Below are 23,168 nucleotides of genomic sequence, written 5' to 3'. Positions count from 1 at the left end.
TGACTTGGCGCAAGCAGAATATTTCATAATGTTTCAATGTGCGACCTTTAAGTTATGATGACAAATTCTTTTTTTCGGAAATTAGGTTGCGGGAAGCTGGTACGGGCCCTTTATACAGAGTGCACTTTGGAAGTTACGACTCGAAGAAGGATCTAGTGCATGTTATCGTAGTGTTCGTTGACCGGTAGTTGTACCGGTGGAAAGCAGAGAGAAAACAGTCGGTGTAGGGAGCGTACCGAACGCGAAGAAAATGTCAAAGGTTAGAGAGAGAAATGATTAAATGGACGGAGCCACCCAAACCTTCGAAAGGTAGCAGCGCCACGCTAAAAAAAATAAAATGTAACGAGAGGCTCAAAACAACTACTCAGCAGCGTTGACATGTGCACAGACAGAGTCAATAGGAACAATCGATTACGATTTTTTGCGATAAAGCGGAAACAAAATGGCGCCGAAGAGTTGATGCGACCCTGCGGAGTATGAGGGGTTCCGAAAAATCGAAGCGCGGTAGAAAAAGGCTCGTGAAGAAAATAAAAATGGGCACCTAGAGAAAAATCTTCTGAAAGTAACAAGATGGAGCGAACAGCGAAGAGAATAAGGTTCAAGTAATACTGCAGTGTAAAGGAGGAGTCACCAACATTCTAGAGAGTACGCCGAAGCACTGAGCAATCGAGCGGCTGAAGGAAGCCACACGAACGCCGGCGAATCGACGAAGGCGAGGGACGAAGGGCATCAAGAGAGGAGAAAAAGAGATGCGGGGAGGAACGGCTTGGAGTGGAGGAGGGACGGCGGATCCGAAAGAGTAATACAAGATGGCGTCCAGTGGCCCGGTTCCGTCGGCGCCGCCGTCTGCAGCGAGCAGACGACGACCGGAGCGTCCGTGGGCTGAATGTGTGTGTCGCGCTGCGCGCCTCTGTGACCGGTTTACCGTTGGAATGGCGTAGCGCTCGCGGCAGCGTGTGTGTGTGTGAGCCGCGGCGGCGTTAGCCGTACGTGCCTGGATGTGCCCGTGAAGGGAATTCGTCGCCAGAAACGTTACTGCGACGACCGTGGCCGCGCGAGTCGTCGCGCCGCCAGCGGTGGCATTTTTCCGGCGGGTTTTGACCCGGCGCCTTTCTTCGCGCGTCGCAACGCTGTCCAGGGCCCGGGATCGTGAAGGGTAAGCGATGCCGCTTTTCTGTCGTCTGCTCCGTTTGCGACCCTCTCCGACGAACAAGGTGTCGTCTGCGCGCGCGGTGTTGTCGCCGGCGGACATATTTTGGGACGACTCGAGTGCGGTCGCCTTTCTCTCTAGTTTCGCTTCGGTCCTTGGCCTTGACAGAGCCGGTCTGCGTCGATCGCTGTGGCGTTAACCGAAGTCGCGCGCCTTTTGTATTCCCCTTGCGTATCACCTGTTTTCGGAGTTGCACTGCTTAGATCATACGAAGCGTCGCATGACCTTTGAGACATGCTGTTTTTTTATGCAGTCGACTCGCGATGATTCAAACTCGAGGGCACACCGGGATTTTGTTTGAATTATCAGAAGTTCCGATAAAGATAACTTTGGACAACATACCAACTAGTATAGTAGTGAAACATCCACGCATATTTATTAATACAACATTAACGCACAATAGTGAAGTGCTATTTACACTTCCCCTCAAAATATCACGAGTGGGGGACTGTTTTGTCTTTACATGAGAATTCAACACAAAGTTTTCGACGCCAGCACGTTTCGCTTTGACTCGCGTGTGCAGATAATCGGCTTTATTTGAGATTGTTGGAGATATAAGAATACAAATGTGGAGCTAGAAGTGGCAAATGCTGCAGATAGTTTCCGGCAACGACGAGCAAAATGTACGAAATAACCGAATTTACGCAGTAGAGCAGCTTTAGTTAAGCGGCCTAAAATACACTGAAATAAATACATGGGGGGCCAACCAAAATTTTGCAATTCGTTTGAATGAACTATGTCTGTGCAACGGTGATAGTCAAGTTGACGCTTGCTATGCCGCGGATAATAAGAACACGTGCCTGATTTATAACTCAGAGCAAGGACGCGTGGGTGCATTTTATGGAATTTTAAATTCGCTCTGAATGCTATTCGCTCTGAATGCTACCATTCTTTTATCAATAATTTCTGCAATTAGCCGTTTAGTACGCATGTGTGGGCGCCGTTGTCGACATGACTCTCTTTGTCAGGTGGGGTAGCCTATGTCCAGCAAACTTGTCAACAAGTCTGAAATCACCTAGAATTCAGCGAAGCCGCGTATGGCTCGATCCTCTCGACTTGTTTGTGTCGTGGTCCATCAGCAGGATACGCTTTGCGGGAAAGCAGACTTTCTCGGAAAATATGAGGCATGTGTGTTTTCGGAAAGGAGATGAACGAGTTGGCACATTGGCATCAAAGCAAAGCAGTTTATTGAAGTGGGTTAGAAAAATACATAAGCAAAAACACTCCAGAGAAAGGTTTAAAAATGAGTGACTGTAAATGGGAATTTATACCTACAAATTCCCATGAGGAAAATATTCGCTTCCCGAGGCTCTAGGGTAGTGTAAGATAGAGAGATAGAGAGAGAGAGAGAGAGAGAGAGAGAGAGAGAGAGAGAGAGAGAGAGAGAGAGAGAGAGAGAGAGAGAGAGAGAGACTTTATTCGGTGGCCGGATAGTTGCTCAGAGGGTCGGCGGTCGAGCCCGAAATTAAGCTAAAAGAAAGAACCCAATTTGAGCCTCCCAATAATGCCATCGCTAAACTTCAAACAGAGTATAACATTACACTTGCCTCTGTGCTAAGACAACTTGCGCCACCACGCATAACAAAGGCGGTTTCACAAACAGTCAATCAATCAAATCAATCTCTGTAGCTCCTACCCGAATGTAGATTTCTTGAAAAGACCTCTAAGTGCGAGTGGCCTCTAGCAGATGGCTGTATTATTACGCTGAGTTTCTTCTACTTGTCGTCATAGTAAGGTCCCTGTGGAGTTGTGAAGAGTTCGGAATTCCCGTTGGCTATCAATTTATTAGGTCTTACGGGAGCAGCATGGTTACAAAGCACGGCTGTAAGTCGTTTAGTTTTGTGGGAGCAATCCGAAAACAATTTATATGACAATGGACTGGTTAAACCACACAACCGCGAGGAGCTTTGTGGCATGGTGAATAACCATCGCTGTCAGTTTTATAGCAAATAACGTGAGTCTGCCGCTTTGAAGCCATTCCCGCCGCATAGCAAAGCCATCGTCTACGAAGATAAAACTGTAGTGTTTTCAAGTTTAACTGAGAAAATTATTTGAAATAAATTCGAAAGCGCAAATCGCTGTTTGTTTTATGCGCTCGTTTCGACTTTGCGGCGGTCAATTCTCTCGTAAATAAAGTCGTATTGCAATGGACGGCTCATTTGGCAGTCATTTTAGAGTGGTAGTTTAAATGGTATTTTAACAGCTTCGCTCTTCAATGATGCAAGCAATGCTAGGTGTCAGTGATTTGTTCTTGTTTTATTTTTGCTTCACGGGGCGCTGTGTTTTACATGCATGCATGTTTTCTTACCGGAAACTCCTGAGGCAATACTATATATATGCTAATGCTACGAGCTTATTTCTTTTTTTTTTCAGGTGATAATCTCGGTACCCTTGAAGCAGCCGCTAATAAATGGTTGTTACAGTTATCGAGTTGGTTGGATTTAAATGAGCTCCGGGTTAAATGTAGGTAAGGCTAAATATCTTGTTTTCAAGAGCAGGAGCAAACCAGACAATTATCATGTTAACCTTAAATTTCAGAATAATGCGATTCAGCAAGTATGTACATATAAGTTTCTTGCAGTTCTCTTTAATAAAAATTTATGCTGGACACCTTATGTGAACAAGATCCACGCAAGGTTATCGAGATCAATTTCAGTTCTGTGCAGAATAATGAATTTAGTGCCAAACAGGCTGAAAGTACAATAGTTCAGTCCAATCTCCATTACTGTTTATTAATACGGGGTACTACAACTAAGTAGAATTTAGAAAGACTAGTGGTTTTACAAAAGCGAGCTGTACGCTGCAGAGAAAACCTCCAACGAATGGATCACACCGTGCCAATTTTCTACAAACATAACTCGCTTACAGTTAGTCAGCTTTTTACCTTAAACTTGCCATGCACATACGGAAGCAAGTTATATTGAGTCAAGCGACCAGTTTTGAATCATTAATTGTAGTAAACACCCAGTATGATTTAAGACACAGCCGTTTTAGGACACCAGCCATTCGAACAAACTATGGAACACAGATATTAGCCTACTTGATACCTGATTTTCTAAATACACATCCTGGAATAATCGACTGGATTAAAAATTGCCGTTCTGATTACAAATGTGAAAATAACGTTAAAATGTTCTCGTTATCACTCGCTCACTCTTAACTTAAAAAAGTGGACCGTGCAGCGTTTTCTGGTAACAAATATATGGTTCACTTATGTGCTCTCGTAACTTTTCTTTTTGTTGTAATAAATGCGTGTGTGTGTGTTGTTAAACTAATATGCCTTATGTATAAAGCATAAGTAGAAATGTTATAATTATCTGCTCAACATTATGTAAAAGACATCTGCATGCGTCATTGTTTTACCGCCTCGTTATTTGTCGCCATTTATTGTATAATGAATTGCTAGCTTGCTTCGTAACGCTTGCATTATCGTGCTTATGTTACTTTTCTTGCCAGTCATTTCGTCATTTCGCTGCTTATTTCTCCTCTGCAATGTACTTCGGGTGTCAGGGCCCTAGTCAGGCAGCTTGTTGCCTTTAGCCCTGTCGTCCTAGACAATGTATGCCTGAAGGAAATTTGGAATACAAAAAAATGCGCATCGAATAACTTACCTTGCTTTATGGTGCTCCGTGGTCGCAGCGACAGTATGATGTAAAAAAAAAAAAAACATTTTCTGTTTTTGCATTGGCTTTCCTACACCTAACGCACAAATTCAACATGCAGACTATTTTTGCGTTAGCTTTACTATACCTAACCTAAACATCTCAGTATCACGATACGTCAGTACGGCTTGACAGCGACTTCGTACACACAAACTTAAAATCGGTTAAAATGAATTAGAAATGTAATGTCTCGTCAACACACACTGGAATTCATGTTTAAAAGAAAAGACCCACCGCGGTGGCACTGTGGCTAAGGCGTTGTTCAGCTGAGCACGAGGACGCGGGTTCGATTCCCGGCCTTGGCGTCCGCTTTTCTGATGGAGGCTAGCGGCAAACACGCCCGTGCGTTCGAGATTTCGGCGCACGTTAAAGATCCGCAGGTGGTCAAAATTAATCCGGAGACCTCCACTTCGGCGCGCCTCATCGCCTGTGAAGCGTCGGCGCGTTAAACCCCACAATCAGTCATGTTTAAGAAAAGGCGCCAGCTCAGTGCGTAAGTGTACGCTCGCTGTGTTCCTCGCTCATAAGTACTGGGAACTGCTACATGCTGACAAGCTCCTCGCGTGTTTGCTACAAATAGGGGAAACTGCCGACTTGCTAATTCTCCAGATTAGCGGGCAACGCTTGGAACAGCCGTCTTTGTGATAAGAAGAGAAGACAGGGAGTGTGAAGATGTTGGACGAGCCATGCTGGCCGAAGCGAAGCAGAGATAAGGAAGAAAAGGCGAGGAAGTTTGCGGCGACCATAAACGACGAGCTGTTCAACAATTATGATTACTTCACTCGGGCGCGCAGGCCAGCGGACCTGAAAGAATGTGCTTTCGTCTTCGTTTTGGGGGCAGGGACAGGATAATTTAGTATCCTCAGATTCTCGCTTTGGACAGGCCAAATGTCCAGCTTGGCGGTGTAGCATATTAAAGGGACCCTGCAACACTTTCAATATGCCCTGTGGCAAAATAAACGTTCATAAAAAAAGGCGCTTTCACTATTTCCTTCGCACCTGGAACAACTGCGAAAGCTACAGTTATCACCAGCACGGAGCGGCCCTGCGTGATTTGCTCGTCGCACCAGATACGCCTTCCATTTCTCCTTTGTTTTTGTGGCTTTTTTTTAAGTTGGTATCGAAAAGCGTTCGTTGCTGCAACTGAAGGAAAACAGGCCAACAGCCGCTACATTGCCTTAGTGAGGTAATTCGAGCCGTCGAAGAAGGTCAAGACCGGGAAAGAGAGAAAAATCTTTTAAGCGAGTTTCCAAGTTCTCTGATGGGCATAGAGCAGCAATCTTTGGCTGAGCTACTTTGCTTCCCCCTATCTAAGTACTGGGTGTGTTAGGTGACTTGGTTCTGCGAGCATTTAGGATTTCAAAAAAAAAGTTGTGAAAGTGTTACAGGGTTCCTTTAAAAGATATTTGACGTCACCCTTCATCATGTCTTTTTTTGTCACGTCTGCGTATTCCGGAACAACAGGAGGTGTGTTATTTTACCCAATACACGATGGAGGACGGTGAAATCCTCAGTCGGCACACTATTAAACGTCAACCAGTAATGAAGTTTCGAGGTTTTGTAGTTTCACTCGACATCTTTCCTCCAGAAGCTCGACCTTCCTTATAGTTACCTTGAGCATTTAAACATGACGAAGCTGTTTCAGATGTACTTGGGACGCGAGCGCGTCATCTCGTTTCATAGGTTTCTCAAGAATAGCGAATAACAAAAGCGAATAACAAAATTACGCCCATCTTCCCGCGAGGGAACCCTGATGTGATGCGACGCATCAGGGGCAGCGTTTGGACTGACGCTGGTATTGGATTGCGTCAGTCCACCCGCTGAAGGGGCTGTCGCTTCCATCCCGTCTTCATCGGAAGATCTTGCACGGAGGTATCGTCAAGCAAAGTCAAGTCAAGTGCGAGAGCGAGCGCTGGACTGATCCGGCGCCGTACGCTCCCCCGCTTATATTCCCACTTTTGAAAGGAGAGGAGCCGGGGGGGGGGGGGGGGGGGAGAGTCGCGCGCATGCGCACACATGCGCGCACCCAGAGCAGCGAAGCGCAAACGCGCAGCTGTTGTTATGATAATGAGACGGAGTGAGAGAGTTACGCACAGCTGTTGGAGAGAAGGAGTTGCGCTTGTGCAGTGAGCGTGCGGACAACGACGACGACGACAACGGAGGGATATACCCGAGAGCAAGAGATGCGTCGCATCTAATAAACACTGCAGCGCATGACGACATTGTGGGTGATCGTGATCTGTGGAGATTTTCAGTCCCGGAGTTGCTATCTACATTGCAGTTAATTCCTTTATTCGATTTACCCGCATTATTCTGTTCAGATGATCGCTCAAAGCTTAGGTTTCTTTTTCACCTACCTTCTTGCATGGTTTTCTGACGTAAGCCGTCACTTCAGTCCGCCTTTGGTGACGTCAGTCCTTTCCAGAGCATATCCCGCATAAGTTGAGCCTGAACGTAAACGCTCAGCATGCTAGCAGTAAAATAGCTTAAACATCAACGTCAGAAGATAGGAGTAGCTCAACATTTCAAACAAATGGGCCGCCATTGGGGTAGTTCGGGAGAGTGTTTTCGCTCCAGTTTTCGCTAGTGAAAGGGGTAAAGGTTCTACAAACTTTTCTCGGTGACTTCCATTTGCGCTTTCTAGTTGCCAGGCAAAATCTTAAGTGACTTGACAGCTGTTGCTTATATAGCTTTGTATCATTGCGAAGTTAGGTATACAGGTTTTGAAGTATTGCTGTTGCAGACGTTTAGTATGTTTAGTGCGGCTCTATTGAGAAGTCTTAACGCTCGCGGTGGAAACTTTCAAACCGTCCTTTTAAAATGAAAACTATTCCGTCGGAAAGCGTTTAGTTTTAACCGTTTGCTTCAGCGTTGTGAAGCGCTCGGTTATAAGATTTACTAAAGTGGGGCTCAAGTTCCTGTTTTCTTCTGCCTACTGTTAATGAATTTGTATAAACAACCGGAGGGTAAGTGTAGCGCGTAAAGTTTTCCAGCCGGCGTTGTAGGCTGCGTTCCAATTTCCCCACTAAAGAGCGTAGTTGCCGTCTTAGCGAATTATCCTCCTCGTTAAGCCCTGTTCTAATCCTAACGAAGCCGGCGAGGAAGACTGCTTCGCAGAGACAACAGAGGCTACTTATGCTTACTGAACTAAAAAATGACGACGACGGCACCTTTATGCGTAATTATCCTGCAACAAACAACTCGTACTTTTATTTAAATGTTTCGTGTATTTTAACTTTTTTTTTTGCGCGCCTGCTCCGCTTCCTTTTTAATTGCGTAGTATTTATTGTAATAATGCACGTGGGTTTTACGAAACTGTGGCTTACGTTTGATAAGATGTCTGCTGTGATTTTTTTTTTTGTCTTCAGTGGTGGCCGCTCGGCCGTTCCAGTCAGTTTTTCTATTGGCGGTGAGATGTTTGAGTGGCGCCCCCTGGCTCTGACGTCAGCTTAGGGACTCGTGCCGCTGTCGTCTGCTACACTCGCGCCGCTGTCGTCCGCTTGTGAGGGGCAGCAGTACCTGTTCTATAAATCACTCGCCTTTTGATTCGTATTAAAACGCCTATTTGCAGTAATACAGTTATTTTGCCAGATTCTGACAACTCTGAATAATTTCAAGCTCTATCCCGCACAAGTCTGCAACAGACGAGGAGACAGAGACCAACTTTCTTCAGAGCATCGGTGAGATGATCGTGTGAAACTCGTCCTTTCTAGCTTATTTGCCACGTTCAGTGCTCAGAGCTCATCGATAACCCTTCCAAATGCGTACGCTTCCCTAAAGTATTTTTGAGATGCTTTTGTGGAGACTCAACAGTCTAATGCTACACACCGGGCAGCGGTTCCCTACAACGCATCGCACGGCAGGAAATAAAACGGCTGTATTCATTTTTTTCGTTGTTGTTGACTTGTATCAGATTAATGCTTTTTCTGTGCCCAACGCATTAATTTTTCTGCACCGTCACAAACGTCTTATTAGGAGGTTTGGGGATATTTGGGAGGCTCACAAAGTTCGTGTGGATATTTTCTTCGGGTTATAAGGCGTACAGTACCTTCTTGAAGAATTGCCTTCGTTATGGCTGCGTACAAGAAGGCGCATATCCACAGAGTGCGTTGTTTATTCACATGTAAATTTAATGAGGTTTGTGCTACGCCACTGCGAAACGGCGCCGGCAACGTTGTCTAGAGTACTCGAAGGCGGCTTTTGTGCCATGAATTTCCATCCCAACCATCGTTATCGTAGCGAACTGAATCTCAACCCGAACAAATTATGACATGATTACGGTGTTCAAGGGTTGATATACTGGCTAATGAACGCAATAAATAGCATACGTTCCTGTTTTCATTATAACAAGAATCGAAACTCATGAATATGTCCAAGCGGCTCCTTATTATTTTTCAACCCCGTCAGACATAATGAACAAATCCTGGCCCACTCGTGATGACGTTCCATGAAATGAAGAAAATTACTCACTCTCTTGTCCTGGACTAAGGAGCCCGCCCACTAACCCACTCGATTTTACTGTTACCTAAAGTTTTCTCCTCCTCTATCTCCTTCTCCTCCTTCTCTTCCTGTTGAGTGCAATTTTACTCTAACGATTATTTGAATATTGGAGAGATTTGGCTGGGGGAAACGTACCACAATATCTCTCTAGGTCTGAACACACATAGTGTTACTGTATTTTTACCATGCGCGTCATTGTTATGCTCAATAAGCCTCCACACTTGTTAGAAGCCCGGTAAAAAGCTAGCACGCGCCTATACAGACAGTAGGTTATTTGGAACTCAACCTACATTTTTTGCATATCGGCATGCTTTCATGCCATGACACCGCAAATGATGGGATACAATACTTTCGCGCGTTCGGCAAGGTCGCAAAAGCGGTTTTACCGTAAATACGATTACAGGGAATCGTAATGCCTTCCGCCAAGGCCGACAGCCCCGAAGGCCAGGAATTTGTTTTGGTGTTGCATTTTAGCTGTTGTCGGTTATTAGACTATGGCTGTTCCCGTTGTTCGAAAGATTGTTGAACAGAGAAGCTGACACCTAGCTCCGACTCTTCGCGCTCTGCACAGTACCGGTTTCGCCGGAATGGCGCGACACCGGGAATGTTTTTTAAATTACGCCTTGAGCTAGTGTATGCGATTTTACGTCTTTTATTACGATAAAAAGCATCAAAAGTCAATAGCGCAAAGAAAGGGCACGGAGAGCGAGCCCCAGTGAAGCAGACTACAAATGCGAGAATCCCTAAGCCGACGTCACGGAGACGCGCTCCGCAGCGCCGCCCGTGGTCGCGCTCACAGCCAATATGCACCAGTTGCGAAACTCCGCTTCGGTTCCGGGCAGCGCTGTCTCCCCTCCTCCGTTGAAGCTGAGGAGAACGCGCGGCACTTAGGAAACAAGAACTGGACCTTGCTAAACACTTACTGAATAACAAAAAAAAAATGAACGTCACACTTACGCGTAAGACTTGAAGGTAGCGAAGCTGTACGCGACCTTCGCGGCCATCACGACGGTTAAAATCCAGGATTTCAGCCGATATGCTTCTTCTTCGCTGCCGCAACCACCTTTACTCCATCTATGCTGCTATAACGGCGCAGTAAAAGAAAACCGAAGAAGCAGAATGAATGAAATGAACGCGCACTCCTAAACTAGGTGCCCGCAGGTGCAACGTGTATACCCTATCACGTTTTCTGTGTCGAGCAAGTGGCGTGATTTCTCTCCCCACAGTCACTGCCGAGTGGGTAGGCCGTTTGACTTTCGGGTACTAAATCACGGTGGTAGCCGGCAATAACGCAGAAAAAAAACGGTGTAGCCGTGTGGTTCACACGACTGGCTCTAACTACGGTGGTCTACGAGACACAAGTTGGAATACCGCCCGGTGATTTATTTTTTTTATAATTTTATACTGAGTTTTGTGAAACCCCGAAATCAAGGAATTGCTAGACCGTTTGGCAGATAAAACGTAATAAAGTAGAGCTTGCTTATTAAATTAGAAAACGTAACTTTGGCAATATTTTTTTATGTTTCGTTTTTTTTTACAATATGCTTCGTAGAGTTCACGTTATTGTGCGCTTGTGCTATATTTGGAAAGCCACATTGCGAGACTGGTGCTGTTATTCAACCATGCGACAATTTCACTAGCATTGAAAGAAATCGCACTTTCGTGTGTTCCGGTTCATAATTTCGCGTTCACATTACATCTGCCCGTGACTGCAAATAGCACTTAGCTTCATTGCTCCTTACTATTGATGGTCGGGACGTTGGCGTGCGTACATGAGGCGTTGAAATACCTAAGTGCGCAGTGTTAAAGTCTGTGAGTTTTTACTATGTTTTGTCACATACATAGACTTGGGCACGACACGATGAATGAGGCGTAGCATTACGGCTTACGGCGCTGTGATCACCTGGCAAACCAATTTGCCCTATATCGACACGGTGAGCACTGGACGAGGGCGCTGGGCAGCTTAAATTCGGCGGTGCAAGAAGCTGTCATCGCTCGGGTAGCCAAAGTCACCAGGGTCCGTCCTCCCTCGGTCACCACCCTACCCGTGCATTAGACCTTGGAGCAATAAAAGTTGTGTCTCTCTCTCCTTCTCTCTTGCGCAAAACATTCCAAAATGCAAAAGTCTGTTTGGATAAACAGGGGGCTTATCACAGCTAAATATCGCGTGGTTAGCGCATTTTGTGTGCTAATTTACGCGAAGTGCAAGCAGGCTATACCTCTATAGAAACGCCAGCACTTTCTCAGTGGTTAACAAATAATGTCTGTAGAGATGTGATGAACCACAGTGCCAAAAAGAAAAAAAAAACACAAAACACAAATTTAAATTTCAGATGTTCAGTTCAACGCACAGAAACTGCACCTAGGCCATGGAAGCCACGCGGAAAGGACGGCTCGGAATTAGTTTAGGATACCGGGTTTTTCTGCAACGCACGCCAAACTCAACCCACACGGGAGTTCCGGTCCTTAGCCCAATCAGATATGTGGCCGTCATGGCCGTGTAGGATATAGGTATCATGACGATGCATCATGTTCCCGCGTTAGCTCTTGTTCTGTCAGAGTATAGTCGTGCTGTAGCACATGTCTTTCGATTTGCGCGATGCTTGACACGGCCATGATCCTGCAGGGGATGACGGTCCCCCACACCTTTTCATTTGGTCGTACTGAAGGCGACTAAAACAGTAGTAATTGGCCGCGTATCTGCTCACCTCGCTGCAGATGTCGTCGAAAGGTGATAATCTTCTGCCTACCCTGCCGAGTAACTGCCTCTTGTCTTATCCGCCCACCCCTCACGCCGTTCCCCTCCTGTGTCGGCGCTCCCTCTGGAGGTTTTCGGAGTCCAATTCTGCTGCGTTCGCACTGCCGCATTAGGAGCCTTGGGACTTAGCGCTTGAGCCACGAGCGCGAGGCTCCGGCGCCAGCCTCTTTTGACTTTTCTGGTTAAAGCAGTGTTTTCAACGCCTTTTTATTTGCTCTCGCAAAACTCGGGCACACATCTACTTTTAATTAAAAGAACACCTCAAACACCAGTTATGTATTCGCGTTGTTCCTCAAATAAGCCCAATAATATGTTTAAAACAAAGCTTTCTGCCTCTGCCAGCCAACGATTCCTTCGTGGCGTGCGAAAGAAGAAACTCCGAACGCGGATGGGGAGGACGAGGGGGCGGTTTTCACTTCCGGAGCTAGGTGGCGCGGCGATAGGGAGCTATTAGCCACACTCTAAAAACAATCCGTAATTTTACGGACAAATTACGGACCAGATGGCCGTAATAAAACAGCCGTGTTCCGTTTGATGCAGAACAAAGAAAACACCCGTAATTTAACGGAAGTGTCCTCCGTCCCTCAGTATACGGATGCTCTCTCCGTTACACGTCAAACGAAATCTTTTTCTGCTTTGCAAAATACGGGCGTTTCCTCTGTATGATGCAGAACAGAAACAGATCAGTTTATTAATAACTGCAAGAAATATATTGTCGTGTCGATCGTCGGGAATCGAACGAAAAGAGAAAACTGCGCCCCGACAACTTTCGTGGCGTAATGAATGCGGCTCTGTTTCGTTAGTGTCTAAAGTGTAGTAAACTTAGCGAGGACCACGAGGCCCACACCGCTCAACACGAGCGCTGTATCTTGTCTTTACGACGCTCCGGCGACGTCGCAGCCCCGGACCTGCAAACTGCACATGCGTGTGTTACCGGCACACTTGTAAAAAATATAAGGTCATTTGCGTGCAGAAGCACAGTTGCGGAAGGTAATTTAGTTCTTAAGGAATCAATATCGGCCGAAGTATTTAGCCTAAAGCTTAAAACCAAAGCACAGCAAGCACTATTCATGCAGTGCGAAACCGCAGTCGTAGCCAGTCACACACATTTTTGCGAGCGCTTTCTCGAAACAGCGGAGTTGATGGCGATCAACTATTGTGGGGGCTTCGAGGAACCTTACTGCGCAAGCGCTATTTAAGAAATCGCACTTTATCAGCCAGGAAGTCTGTAAGCCAGCTAGTAAACACCGATGTATGGGACACGCAGCGTGGGCATCCATGTAGTATACAGGTTGTTCGGCACAAGTGCTGCGTTCGTGCGGTGGTGCAGTGGTCTCGAGCGTCATGCCCATCCGATCAACGTCGCGAGTTCGATACCTCGTCAAAGTGTTTTTTTTTTCTTTTCTGAAGGTTCTATCAATTACGGAAAGTTGTGCTTTTTGAAACGGAGTGTTTGTTTTGTTACGTCCTTTCAGTACTACGGAATGTCCGTTCTTAAAATTCTTTCCGTTGTCTAAATTACGGAAATGTGTCCGGCAACATTTTACCAGCAGCTTTCTCCGTAATATTGGCCATTTTGTTTACAGTGCAGCGTTCCCCGCGCGCAGCTGCCTGCCCTGCTGGCACAGGCGATCGCGTTGAAGGGACGGCTTTGTCGTCTGCTATAGCCACGATTGTTTTTGGCCTGTTCTGACGGGCTTCGCGTCTATTGCGCGCTTCCTTCGCACGGCTTGATTGACCTGTTGGAGAGAACCTCCTGGGTAACCCGGACCCGACGGAATTAAGTGGTCGTGCGGCAAAGATACGGTAAGGATTGGTTTGCTGGGCGGGAAAACAAAATGTAGAAACCACAGACACCTGGCCGCTTGAGAAACGCCACCTTTTGTGCACTGCTTGCACACGAATGGCCCTCCGTTTTCTAAATTGGTGAATACCAATTACGTTGTATTTTAACAAGTATTACAAAATTCGAAAGGAGCAACTGTATCTGATAAATAACGATTATAAAACTTCCCTCAGCTTTGTCGCAATTCTCAAACTTACTGAACTAACTTGTTTAAATCGGTATAAATAGGAATCACTAAGCTGACATACCGAATTGTTTCGGTGTCTGCGCTTGTGTCGCACGGGGTGTAGCCCCTAGCTAGCACATTAGGATGGCTAGGTTCTTCTGTCTCACCCTTCGAAAGACGCTCCTCTGCGTTTTCTGCCGACGCATGACCGAACTACAGCGGCGCCGTCGTCCGCCGCTGCTGTAGTTCGGTCGTGGCCGACGCTCCTGCGTTCGGGACTAAGCCCCCTCGAATTTCAGGTAACGGATGGCAGAATCTCTGTTCTCGCTCTTTGTAGAGCCACGTTTGTGAATTCAAATGACGTCGCATGGGCAATTGCTGTGGGTTTCGTCTAAAGCTTTGCTTTCCAACCACTTTCACACCGTGGATTGAAACCAATATTTGCTGAACAATGTTGATAAATATGGAGCGTTTCTCTAGATTTATTAGACAGAGTGTTTTGCCTACATCAACGTCTCACTGCAGAATTCATTTTAACTTTTCGCTGGGCAGCTGAACCAAAGGACATACATACATACACACACATACATACATACATACATGCATACATACATACATACATACATACATACACACATACATACATACACACATACACATACATACATACATACATACATACATACATACATACATACATACATACATACATACATACATGCATGCATACATACATACATACATACATACATACATACACACATACATACATACCCACATACACATACATACATACATACACATACATGCATACATACATACATACATACATACATACATACATACATACATACATACATACATACATACATACATACATACATACATACCTACACATACCAAAGAAAAACATTCGTGTTTAAAAACGTCCCCAAATCATATTCCACTGCTTGTTCTCCTGAGATGTTCATCTCAACGCTCCCACTACGGCTTGTTCTTGAACAGTGTTCGTGTGTTCTGCGTATAGAACGCATATAGAAATCTTCGTCTCAACTGGATTTTTTTTCTTATCCAAGCGGCTCGTTTCGTGCGCGTGTGCCTTCAGGAGTAATTATAAGCACTCTTCCTAGATACGGTTAAACATAGCCAAAAGAGAAAGTGTTGTCCCCAAACCGTTACAAGCGTGGAGCCGTTCGTTTCTTCCATTTGGATGGACTCTCTTAAACAAACACGGCAGCCGCTCGTTTGAGTTCGCGACGCCGCTCTGCAATCGCTTTCGACGGCACCCGTACTTGATGGGGACCTGTATTTCTTTTTCCCTCGCTTTTTGCAGTCCGTTTCGTAAGACACCAATTTGCCGGCTTATGCGTGAAGACCCGCAGTACGGGCCGGGTGTAGTTTTCACTCAGAAGTCGTAAACGAGTCTTAGTATTTGGGGAACGGCTCTCTGCGAAGATTGATCTTACTTTCATTGACTGCTTCTGATCTGCATTGATTCCTTTTTCACGACGATCGCTTTCTCGGGCGATTATCTTACTAGGCATGCGCACTCAACGGTAAGGCAGCATTTCGCTGTTTAAATTCATCCTTAGTCATCGGGAAAATATTTCGCATTTATCATTCATTGCACGTGTGCGGAATGAAACAGCAGAGCATTGGTATCTGCCAATCTCGAACTGCCCAAATAAATAATTACTGGAGAACCGTTGCTCTAAACATTCACTGCCGAAAGTTCTTTCCGACTTGATAGCGTGAGTCCAAATTCGCTCTAGAGTATTTTCACCGTAATAATAACACTCAGGATCGGGACACCTAATCTGAACTTTGTTCACGGAGTTCTTAGCCAAATGCTTGTTTTTCTTTTTTTGCCCGACGGGTGCAGAATTTGTAAAGTACCGTGTGTTGCGGCGATGTTTTCTTCTTGTTAATGGCAAATCGACCGTCGGTTCAACCAGGTTTGCACAATATTGATCATAAAACACACTCATGCGAGCTCCCATTGAAATAACAGTACATTCATTTATCATTATATTCCTAACGTAGGACCTTTTGTCTTACTTTTTCGGGGGTGATTACGCAGAGTTTAGAACGCAGAGTTCAGAGGTTGAATGGAATATTGGCGGAAATTCACCACGCCAGTTCTTTGAGTGATGAAGCATTCAATGCGACTTTACCACAACCTTTTCGCGATGCGAAAAATGATTAAAAATTATTCGTCGGTCTTTATTGATTATCAGGTCGACACAACTGTGACTTTTACGGATTCCGGTATTTAAAAAGGGCGAATGGAACAAAAGACACGCCGAATAAATCGATCTTCATTGCGGTCATTTGGAAACCTCACTCGATCTCTCCTTTGTATCCTTGAGTCCAAGTGCCGTCCGGAATGCACGTAGATTAGTGGGGCGGGTTGTGTAAGCCCTTCATTACCTTTTTGCTTTAATGGATGGGTTCAGATCGAGAGGTCTCGTTATCTGATGTTCTCGTGTATGTTTGCACTTGTAACTGCAATAATTGCTCAGCACTGTGGTGATATTTGGGTTCGACAATCTTAAAAAAGAAAAGAAAAAAAAAACACGCGAAGGTACAAAAAACGTTTTCTTATTCGTTCCGCCGTTCTCATCGATGGAGGTGGCAGCGTGGTACTTTTTCTACAGCTTTGTATATTTTGTATAGTTTTTTCTACTGTGATTTTTATAGGTACTTTGCGCAAGAGGGGCTGGGTAATCACTCCTGTACTGAGGAAGGTTTTCCAGCGGAACCCGAAAAAATCAGGTCGGAGAGGCATTAGACGTAAGGGTCTGGGAGAGTACGCCTGGAATTAAAATCCGCCGCGTCCAGATACTCTCGCACCTGGCGACGATGGTCAACCAGTGGATGAGCACATTTTTTATAGAAAGCACTTTGTTTTAATCATCATCGTAATCATCATCGTCGCCATAATCATAATCATTATCAGCCTGTCTACGCTTACTGCAGGGCAAACGCCTCTCTCATGCATCTCCAATTATTCCAGTCCTGTGATAACTGCGACCAATTTATCACCGCAAACTTCTTGATCTCATCTGCCCATCTAACTTTCTACCGGCCCCTGCCACGCTTGCCTTCTCTAGGGATCCACTCTGTTACCCTGAATGACCAACGGTTATCTTGCCTTCGCATTACATGCCCTGACCCCACCCATTTCTTCTTCTTAATTTCTACTAATATGTCCTTAACACGCGTTTGTTCCCTGACCCACTCCCCTCTCTTCTTGTCCCTTAATGTTACGCCTATCAGCTTCCGTTCCATTGCGCGCTGAGTCGTCCTCGATTTAAGTTGAACCCTCTTAGTGAGCCTCCAAGTATATAGGGTGTATTTATATAGGCGGTGTGTGCTTATGCATATATACGGGTGTATGTCATATATGGCCTTTCTATTTCTTCTTCCTCATTTCGCCTTTCGCCTTTCTCTTCCTTCTACGTCTTAGGCTCTGCTCCCGCGATTAATGCACTGGAGATTTGCTAAATTACGTTTCCCCGGGACTGTTTGACTGTGCAAACGTTATTGAGAAAGAGGAATCGGAGTATGGGGTAGGGTTAGAAAGGAGGAGAACTAATTGGTGGATCCCTTGGTCCAGGTCTCCGGTGGTGGCAAATGCTCCCGTCTTCGCTCTCTCCAGCAGGTTGAGTTGGTCTTGTAGAGAGGTGCTGCCATGGAGTCTGTGTGGTAGACTGCGTTGAGGTGTTAGCGGTGCCTGCTCCACATATAATTGGGGGGAACCTGCGGCATGGAACACTGTGGCCATGTAGCTGCATCGCTTGCAGAGTACGTCAGGGTCTTGTTGTTGGTGTGGGAGAATCTTGGACCATGTGGACTTGTGTACGTACGGGTTTGGTTTTCTTTTTTTGCTTTAATTGCACTCCCGAGGCCATGAGGTCTTCATGTTGAGCAGGATTTCGGGCCCTGGGTAGTGGGCCCTCAGCTCTTCGGCTATGTGTAGGGTTTCGTCATTGGTAGGTGCCTGTAGCGACGCGTGATGGTGCCGCCTGCTCTGTATATGCCAGTGTAGCCTGATTCCCTTCACGTCCTTCATGTTCGGGGTCCAAGCGATGCAATAGTTTCCCATTTCTTGTAACAGTATGGATCTGAGTTGTTTGGGTATTCTGCCAGCGGTTGTTCGTCGTGCCGCATCCGGGGAGTACGTTACAACGTTTAGGCTCCGTTTTTTTTTTTTTTTCAGCCGAATGGCCAAGATTATTGCGCCAGCTTCTGCTTGTTCTACTGTGGCGTTTCTCAGCGAGAGGCAATCTAGGATTTCTCCTTCTTTGCTGGGTACCACTGTGATCTTCGTGGTTGCATTGTAGCTAGCAGCGTCGAGAAACACCGTATTTTCATAGCTGTTTAGTTTCATCCGGGTGAAGTCTGCGAAGGCTTCCTCCTCTCTTTGTGAATCACTGCGTGCAGATTCTTGGGAGGGTGGATGGGCAAGGCTTTTCTGGGTTGCTGTTGCTCTGGGGTGAGGTGGGGGCTCCTGTTATAGGATTTCCCTTTCCGGTGGGCCTCCCACCGACAATAGTATGGCTAGTCCTGCATTCGTTTTCCCCAAGCGTTGTTTCTGCTTTGGTAGGGTGGTTTCCCTACTGTAGCCATGGTGTTCTGAAGAACCAGTTTATCGATTTTATGTGTTGCGGTGAAACGGGGTAGCTTGAGGACCGCTGTGCAGGCACTGTGCATCATGCTGTTGACGTGTTTCTCGTCTGAATAGGTAAAGTTGTGGTATGGCAGGCTGTGCGCGATTATATTCATTATATTCATGACCAAGGATTATGTCGTTCCACATCTTCGTGAGCCTTCGAACGATTTCTGCCAGTTGTAGGGTCCTTGTACCATTTCTAGCGCGCCATCGTTTAGGAGATTTTGTTTGTTTTTGGAGCAGCTGGATCCGGCAGCTTTTATTTAAGTGTTTGCTTTCATCTGGCGTCTTGTCGACAGTTTTTGACGCGTGGTCTTTCTTTTCATTTGCTATCGTAAAATAAACCCAAAGTGCATTCTTAATGCTATGTTTGTACTGATCATGTACTGATATTTTGCCGCGAATGTCCGAGTCATGTCGTTACTCATAGTATGGTTTCGAGTGGTCTTGCATATACCTTATCGTGTCCAAGCATTCTTTCAACTGCTTCTTTTTGGGCAAGCGGCTGCGTCGAGTGACCGACAGACAGACAGACAGACAGACAGACAGACAGACGAAAATGCCGCATGTAACCATCCTAGAAAATACTGTGGCTAGAAATCGTTTATTGAAAAAAAGGGCGAGGGGAGGGCAGAGAAACAGCGTTTAAGTATTTCTGATGGGAGAGTGCGTAGCGCAGTGGCCAGCTGGAGGACAAAGAAAAACTATGGTATTTCAAAAAATGTAGAGGGTCCAAATGCAATTCCTATGTACACGTCCTTTGCGGTTGCTTTCCCCCTTACAGACCACATTCAACAATCGGTGGAGCGTCCGACAGCTGTGGCAGCCTGCAGCGTCGGCAACCGGCTTGCGACAGGCTGCTGCCAACCGAGCCTCGCCGCGAAGCAAAGGCTCGGACCGAAGAAGAAAACACCCGTGTGTATAACCTCTCCGCGAATGCTGTCCAGATAAGCGTTTCCAAAGCATCAGGGTCGGCCTTCGCCACGCCATTACGCCAGCACCGAGAGAAAGAAAATACCAAGACGACCAGAAGGAGCGCAGAAAAAGCGGCAGTATACCGGGACAGAGCCGCGTTAAGACGTGATCCGTGGGCAGCCGCCCGTTGTCCCGGCGGCGCGCGGACAGGGCGAGCGAGCGGACACACTTTGTCGCTGCGACTGTGGCCCGCCGCGATGGTTTATTTATGAGCCGGCTCTGGGGGCTATCGGGACGAGGTTGTTATTATCCCGCGACGGTCCTTTCACGCGCGCACTCGTCCTCCTCCTCGCCTGCTGGTGCTGCCCGCTGCTTTGTATCTTCTACCTCACTCCTCCTGGAGCTTGCTCAGTGGCTGTCAGTGTCGGGGCGTTGATAAATGGGATAGGCAAATGCGGCTACTCCCGAGCATGCACCAAGAGTCCGTTCATCCCCCGTGACGTCATGCGCGCCTGGGCATTGCTGATTTGTTCGTTGCCGGGAACCATCATGGTTGCTTTCGACGGGTCTTGCTCGGGGAACGGATGCCAGCGGCCATTGCTAGTTGCGTTCAGTAAAGCTGTCCTTTGCGCGAGTTGGTTCATGGCTGCAACAGTTTAAAGGTGCCGTGCCTTTTACCAGAGGAAATGTGAAAAAATATTTGAAACAAGTGAGCACACACATTACTTTGGAAGCCGGGTTGACCGATAAATACCTGTTCGTGGCTGTTATACCAAGTGCACCCGTCCCTTGCATACCCGTGTGCGTCTCATCTTGGTCGTTCCGTTGACACGTTATTACATCGCCTTCGTCTTGACGTGGCCTGCACTAAAAAATCCCTTTACCGTATTCGATTTGCGATGACACATGCTGTGCTTCTGGACACCAAACTGAAGCCGTGCGTCATGTCCTGCTTGAGTGCCCCATATATGCGACCGAGCGGGAAAAATGAAGTGACAAGCTTAGTCTGCTATCTCGGACAAGCCTATTTTTGCAGAAACTGTTGGGACCGTGGGACAATGTACGTAACCAAACCAAAGCCTTCCTTACCTTATAGAATTTTTCCAGTGACAAAGATGTGCGAACACTACTAAATGCGGGCACATTCCTCGTGATAAATTTGGAAACACACAATGGTGTTAGGTATATAGGTCAGAGTGTCTGTGTCTGCGGCATGCCCATTTTGTATTGCTTGTATGTAGATGTATATAGGTTATTTGGGTGATATTTCAACCGTTGCTCTTTCAATGTACTTATTCTAACCATGAGGTTCATTAGGATAACAATTGCACATTTTAATTACTCCAATTTCTGAAGTATCCAACTCCTCTTCAGGTTGGAGCTAAAGTGTCCAATAAATCATTATTTCACTCTCTCTGAAGGTGTCATGAAGACAAAAATGCAATTTTGTTCAATTCAGAGAATTAGCCTTTCACAAATCACTAAGCTCCACTCTTGGTAAGACACGGAAAGACACATGGAGCACACCGTGTCTCTTTCTGTGTTTCGATTCCTTGTCGTTCTGCAGCTCGTTCAAGTCGTTGTAGGTGTTACATTCGCTCCGTGTGTGGCCGCGACGAACAAAAAAAAAAATGAGGGGGGTGCACGCTCCCGCCTACGGGCGGCCAGGTAGTTAGGACCCTCCTGACACGTTTCGTATGTATACGGAATTACGGGAATACGTAGTTCTTACCTACGCTCGTACAACCCCGCCAGAAAACCAGAAATATTTTAGAGAAACGTATGGTAATACGATACCGTATACGCCTCAAAATATTTGACGGCATTTTTGCTTCTATAAGATTGCCAGAAGCGTCCGTATGAATTCCGTCTATACGGAGCATTCGGAAAACACAGGGAGCCTGATTTCGCCCCCTTAATGAAGATAGAAACACAAAAACTGTGCAAAATTTTCTTATTGTTTAGAAATTATTGTGAGCAATCTTATTGTAAGAATCTTATTGCGAGAAATCTCCAGATTTTCCAGTTTCGAAAAAAAAAAAAATTCCTTTAGTTATGCATCGGCAGGCTATATTCCGTATGAGCTCCGTATTTCCATGATTCCATATATGCGGAACGTTTCAGTAAAGGAGTCACCACACAATGTTATAACTTAATATCAAATACGGCACTTGGGGTGCAAACAGTGGACTCGATTAGCGCAGGACAGGAGCCGTTGGAGGCCATTGGGAGAGCCATGGAGGAAAGAAAAGATAATTCTTTCCTCCATGGGGAGAGCCCTCCGCCCTGCAGTGGACCTGAGCAGGCTGATGATGATGATGATGATGATGATGATGATAGTGGTGGCGGCGGATTTACACCAAGCCTGTTCATGCCGCTTTTTCCCGGGCATGTCGTGTCCATCGCGCTCATCGCCAGCGATTGAGGGCTTACAGTGTCTGATCAGCTTGCACTATCGAAATAAGTTTGTGTGTTGCGCAGCCTAAAGCTGCCTTTCGCCGCGCCTTTTTCTTTCGCGCCGCCAGGATTGCTTCCGTCTTCATCCGTGCATCCACCAGAGAGCTGTCGCGAATCCGACAAGCAATTCTGTCGTTTGCAAACGAAAGCGCAGCCTTTATAATGTCAATGTGCCAATTTCACGGCAGTATCCACACTTTCTGCACTACTACTGTAAAGTTATTCGGGGGTAGTAGCTTGTACTGGGTACCGAAGGCGAGCCTATTTAAAAGCTTCAATGTCACAGGCGTGTTTCGACAGCTAGCGTGGCTGTCACGGCGCCTTCGACGGTGTTGTTCGCACGCGTCTGGAGGGAGAACAGCGAAAGCTAATGGCTTTTGGCACTAATTGGTCACCATACGGTGGCTTCGTTCTTTTTCTTTTTTCTGCTCTTTTTAGATGGTAGAGATTGTTTTTTTATGTCATTGCCTTTTCTGCCAGGCACTTTCATCTACCACTTCCAACCTGTGCTTCAGACGGGTCAGCCCGTAATAATGCCCTCTTGAAGGCGCACGCTAAATTGAGCAGTGTCAAAATCGTAATCATCGTCGTCATCATAGTCAGCGTCAGCATCACTATGATAAATTTCATCATAATCGCCTCGTCATCCTCAGCCCTGATAAAAACCACTGCAGAGACCTCTGCCTGTTTTGCTATAGCATATGCGATACCCTCGTATGAACATAGCTGTTAGAGTGTACATAGCGTGCTTTGTGTACATAGCCTGCTTGAAACCCTTTGTATTCGTGATTGCTTTTTCGTTTTTTTGTTGTTTTTGTTCTGTTGTTCTGTGATTTTTGTGCTTCACCACCCCTCATGTAAAATCCCACCTGCTGGGGTATTTGAGGTATCTGTAAATAGATAAATAAATAATTAAATAAATAAATATGTATAATGCTCATGGCGAAAATATTTTTTTATATTCAGAAAACTGCTCATT

The 23,168-nt window shown here is 46.1% G+C and overlaps 1 protein-coding gene across 3 annotated transcripts in view; it reads left to right on the top strand.

The window, feature by feature from the left end:
• The first annotated feature begins 839 nt into the window (after positions 1–839).
• Positions 840–23,168, top strand: part of LOC144141173 (putative diacylglycerol O-acyltransferase Mb3761c) — a 396,293-nt gene continuing 373,964 nt past the window's right edge. For all 3 annotated transcript variants that reach the window (XM_077672730.1, XM_077672728.1, XM_077672729.1), the window contains exon 1: positions 840–1,156. The gene's annotated coding sequence lies outside the window, so the exon portion shown is untranslated. The remainder of the gene's footprint in view (positions 1,157–23,168) is intronic.

The sequence above is a fragment of the Haemaphysalis longicornis genome, unplaced genomic scaffold (assembly GCF_048455015.1).
Source record: "Haemaphysalis longicornis isolate Haplotype H1 unplaced genomic scaffold, Haemaphysalis longicornis Haplotype H1 scaffold_6, whole genome shotgun sequence".
Lineage (NCBI taxonomy): Eukaryota > Metazoa > Arthropoda > Arachnida > Ixodida > Ixodidae > Haemaphysalis > Haemaphysalis longicornis.
This window is presented reverse-complemented; position numbering and strand designations above follow the sequence as displayed.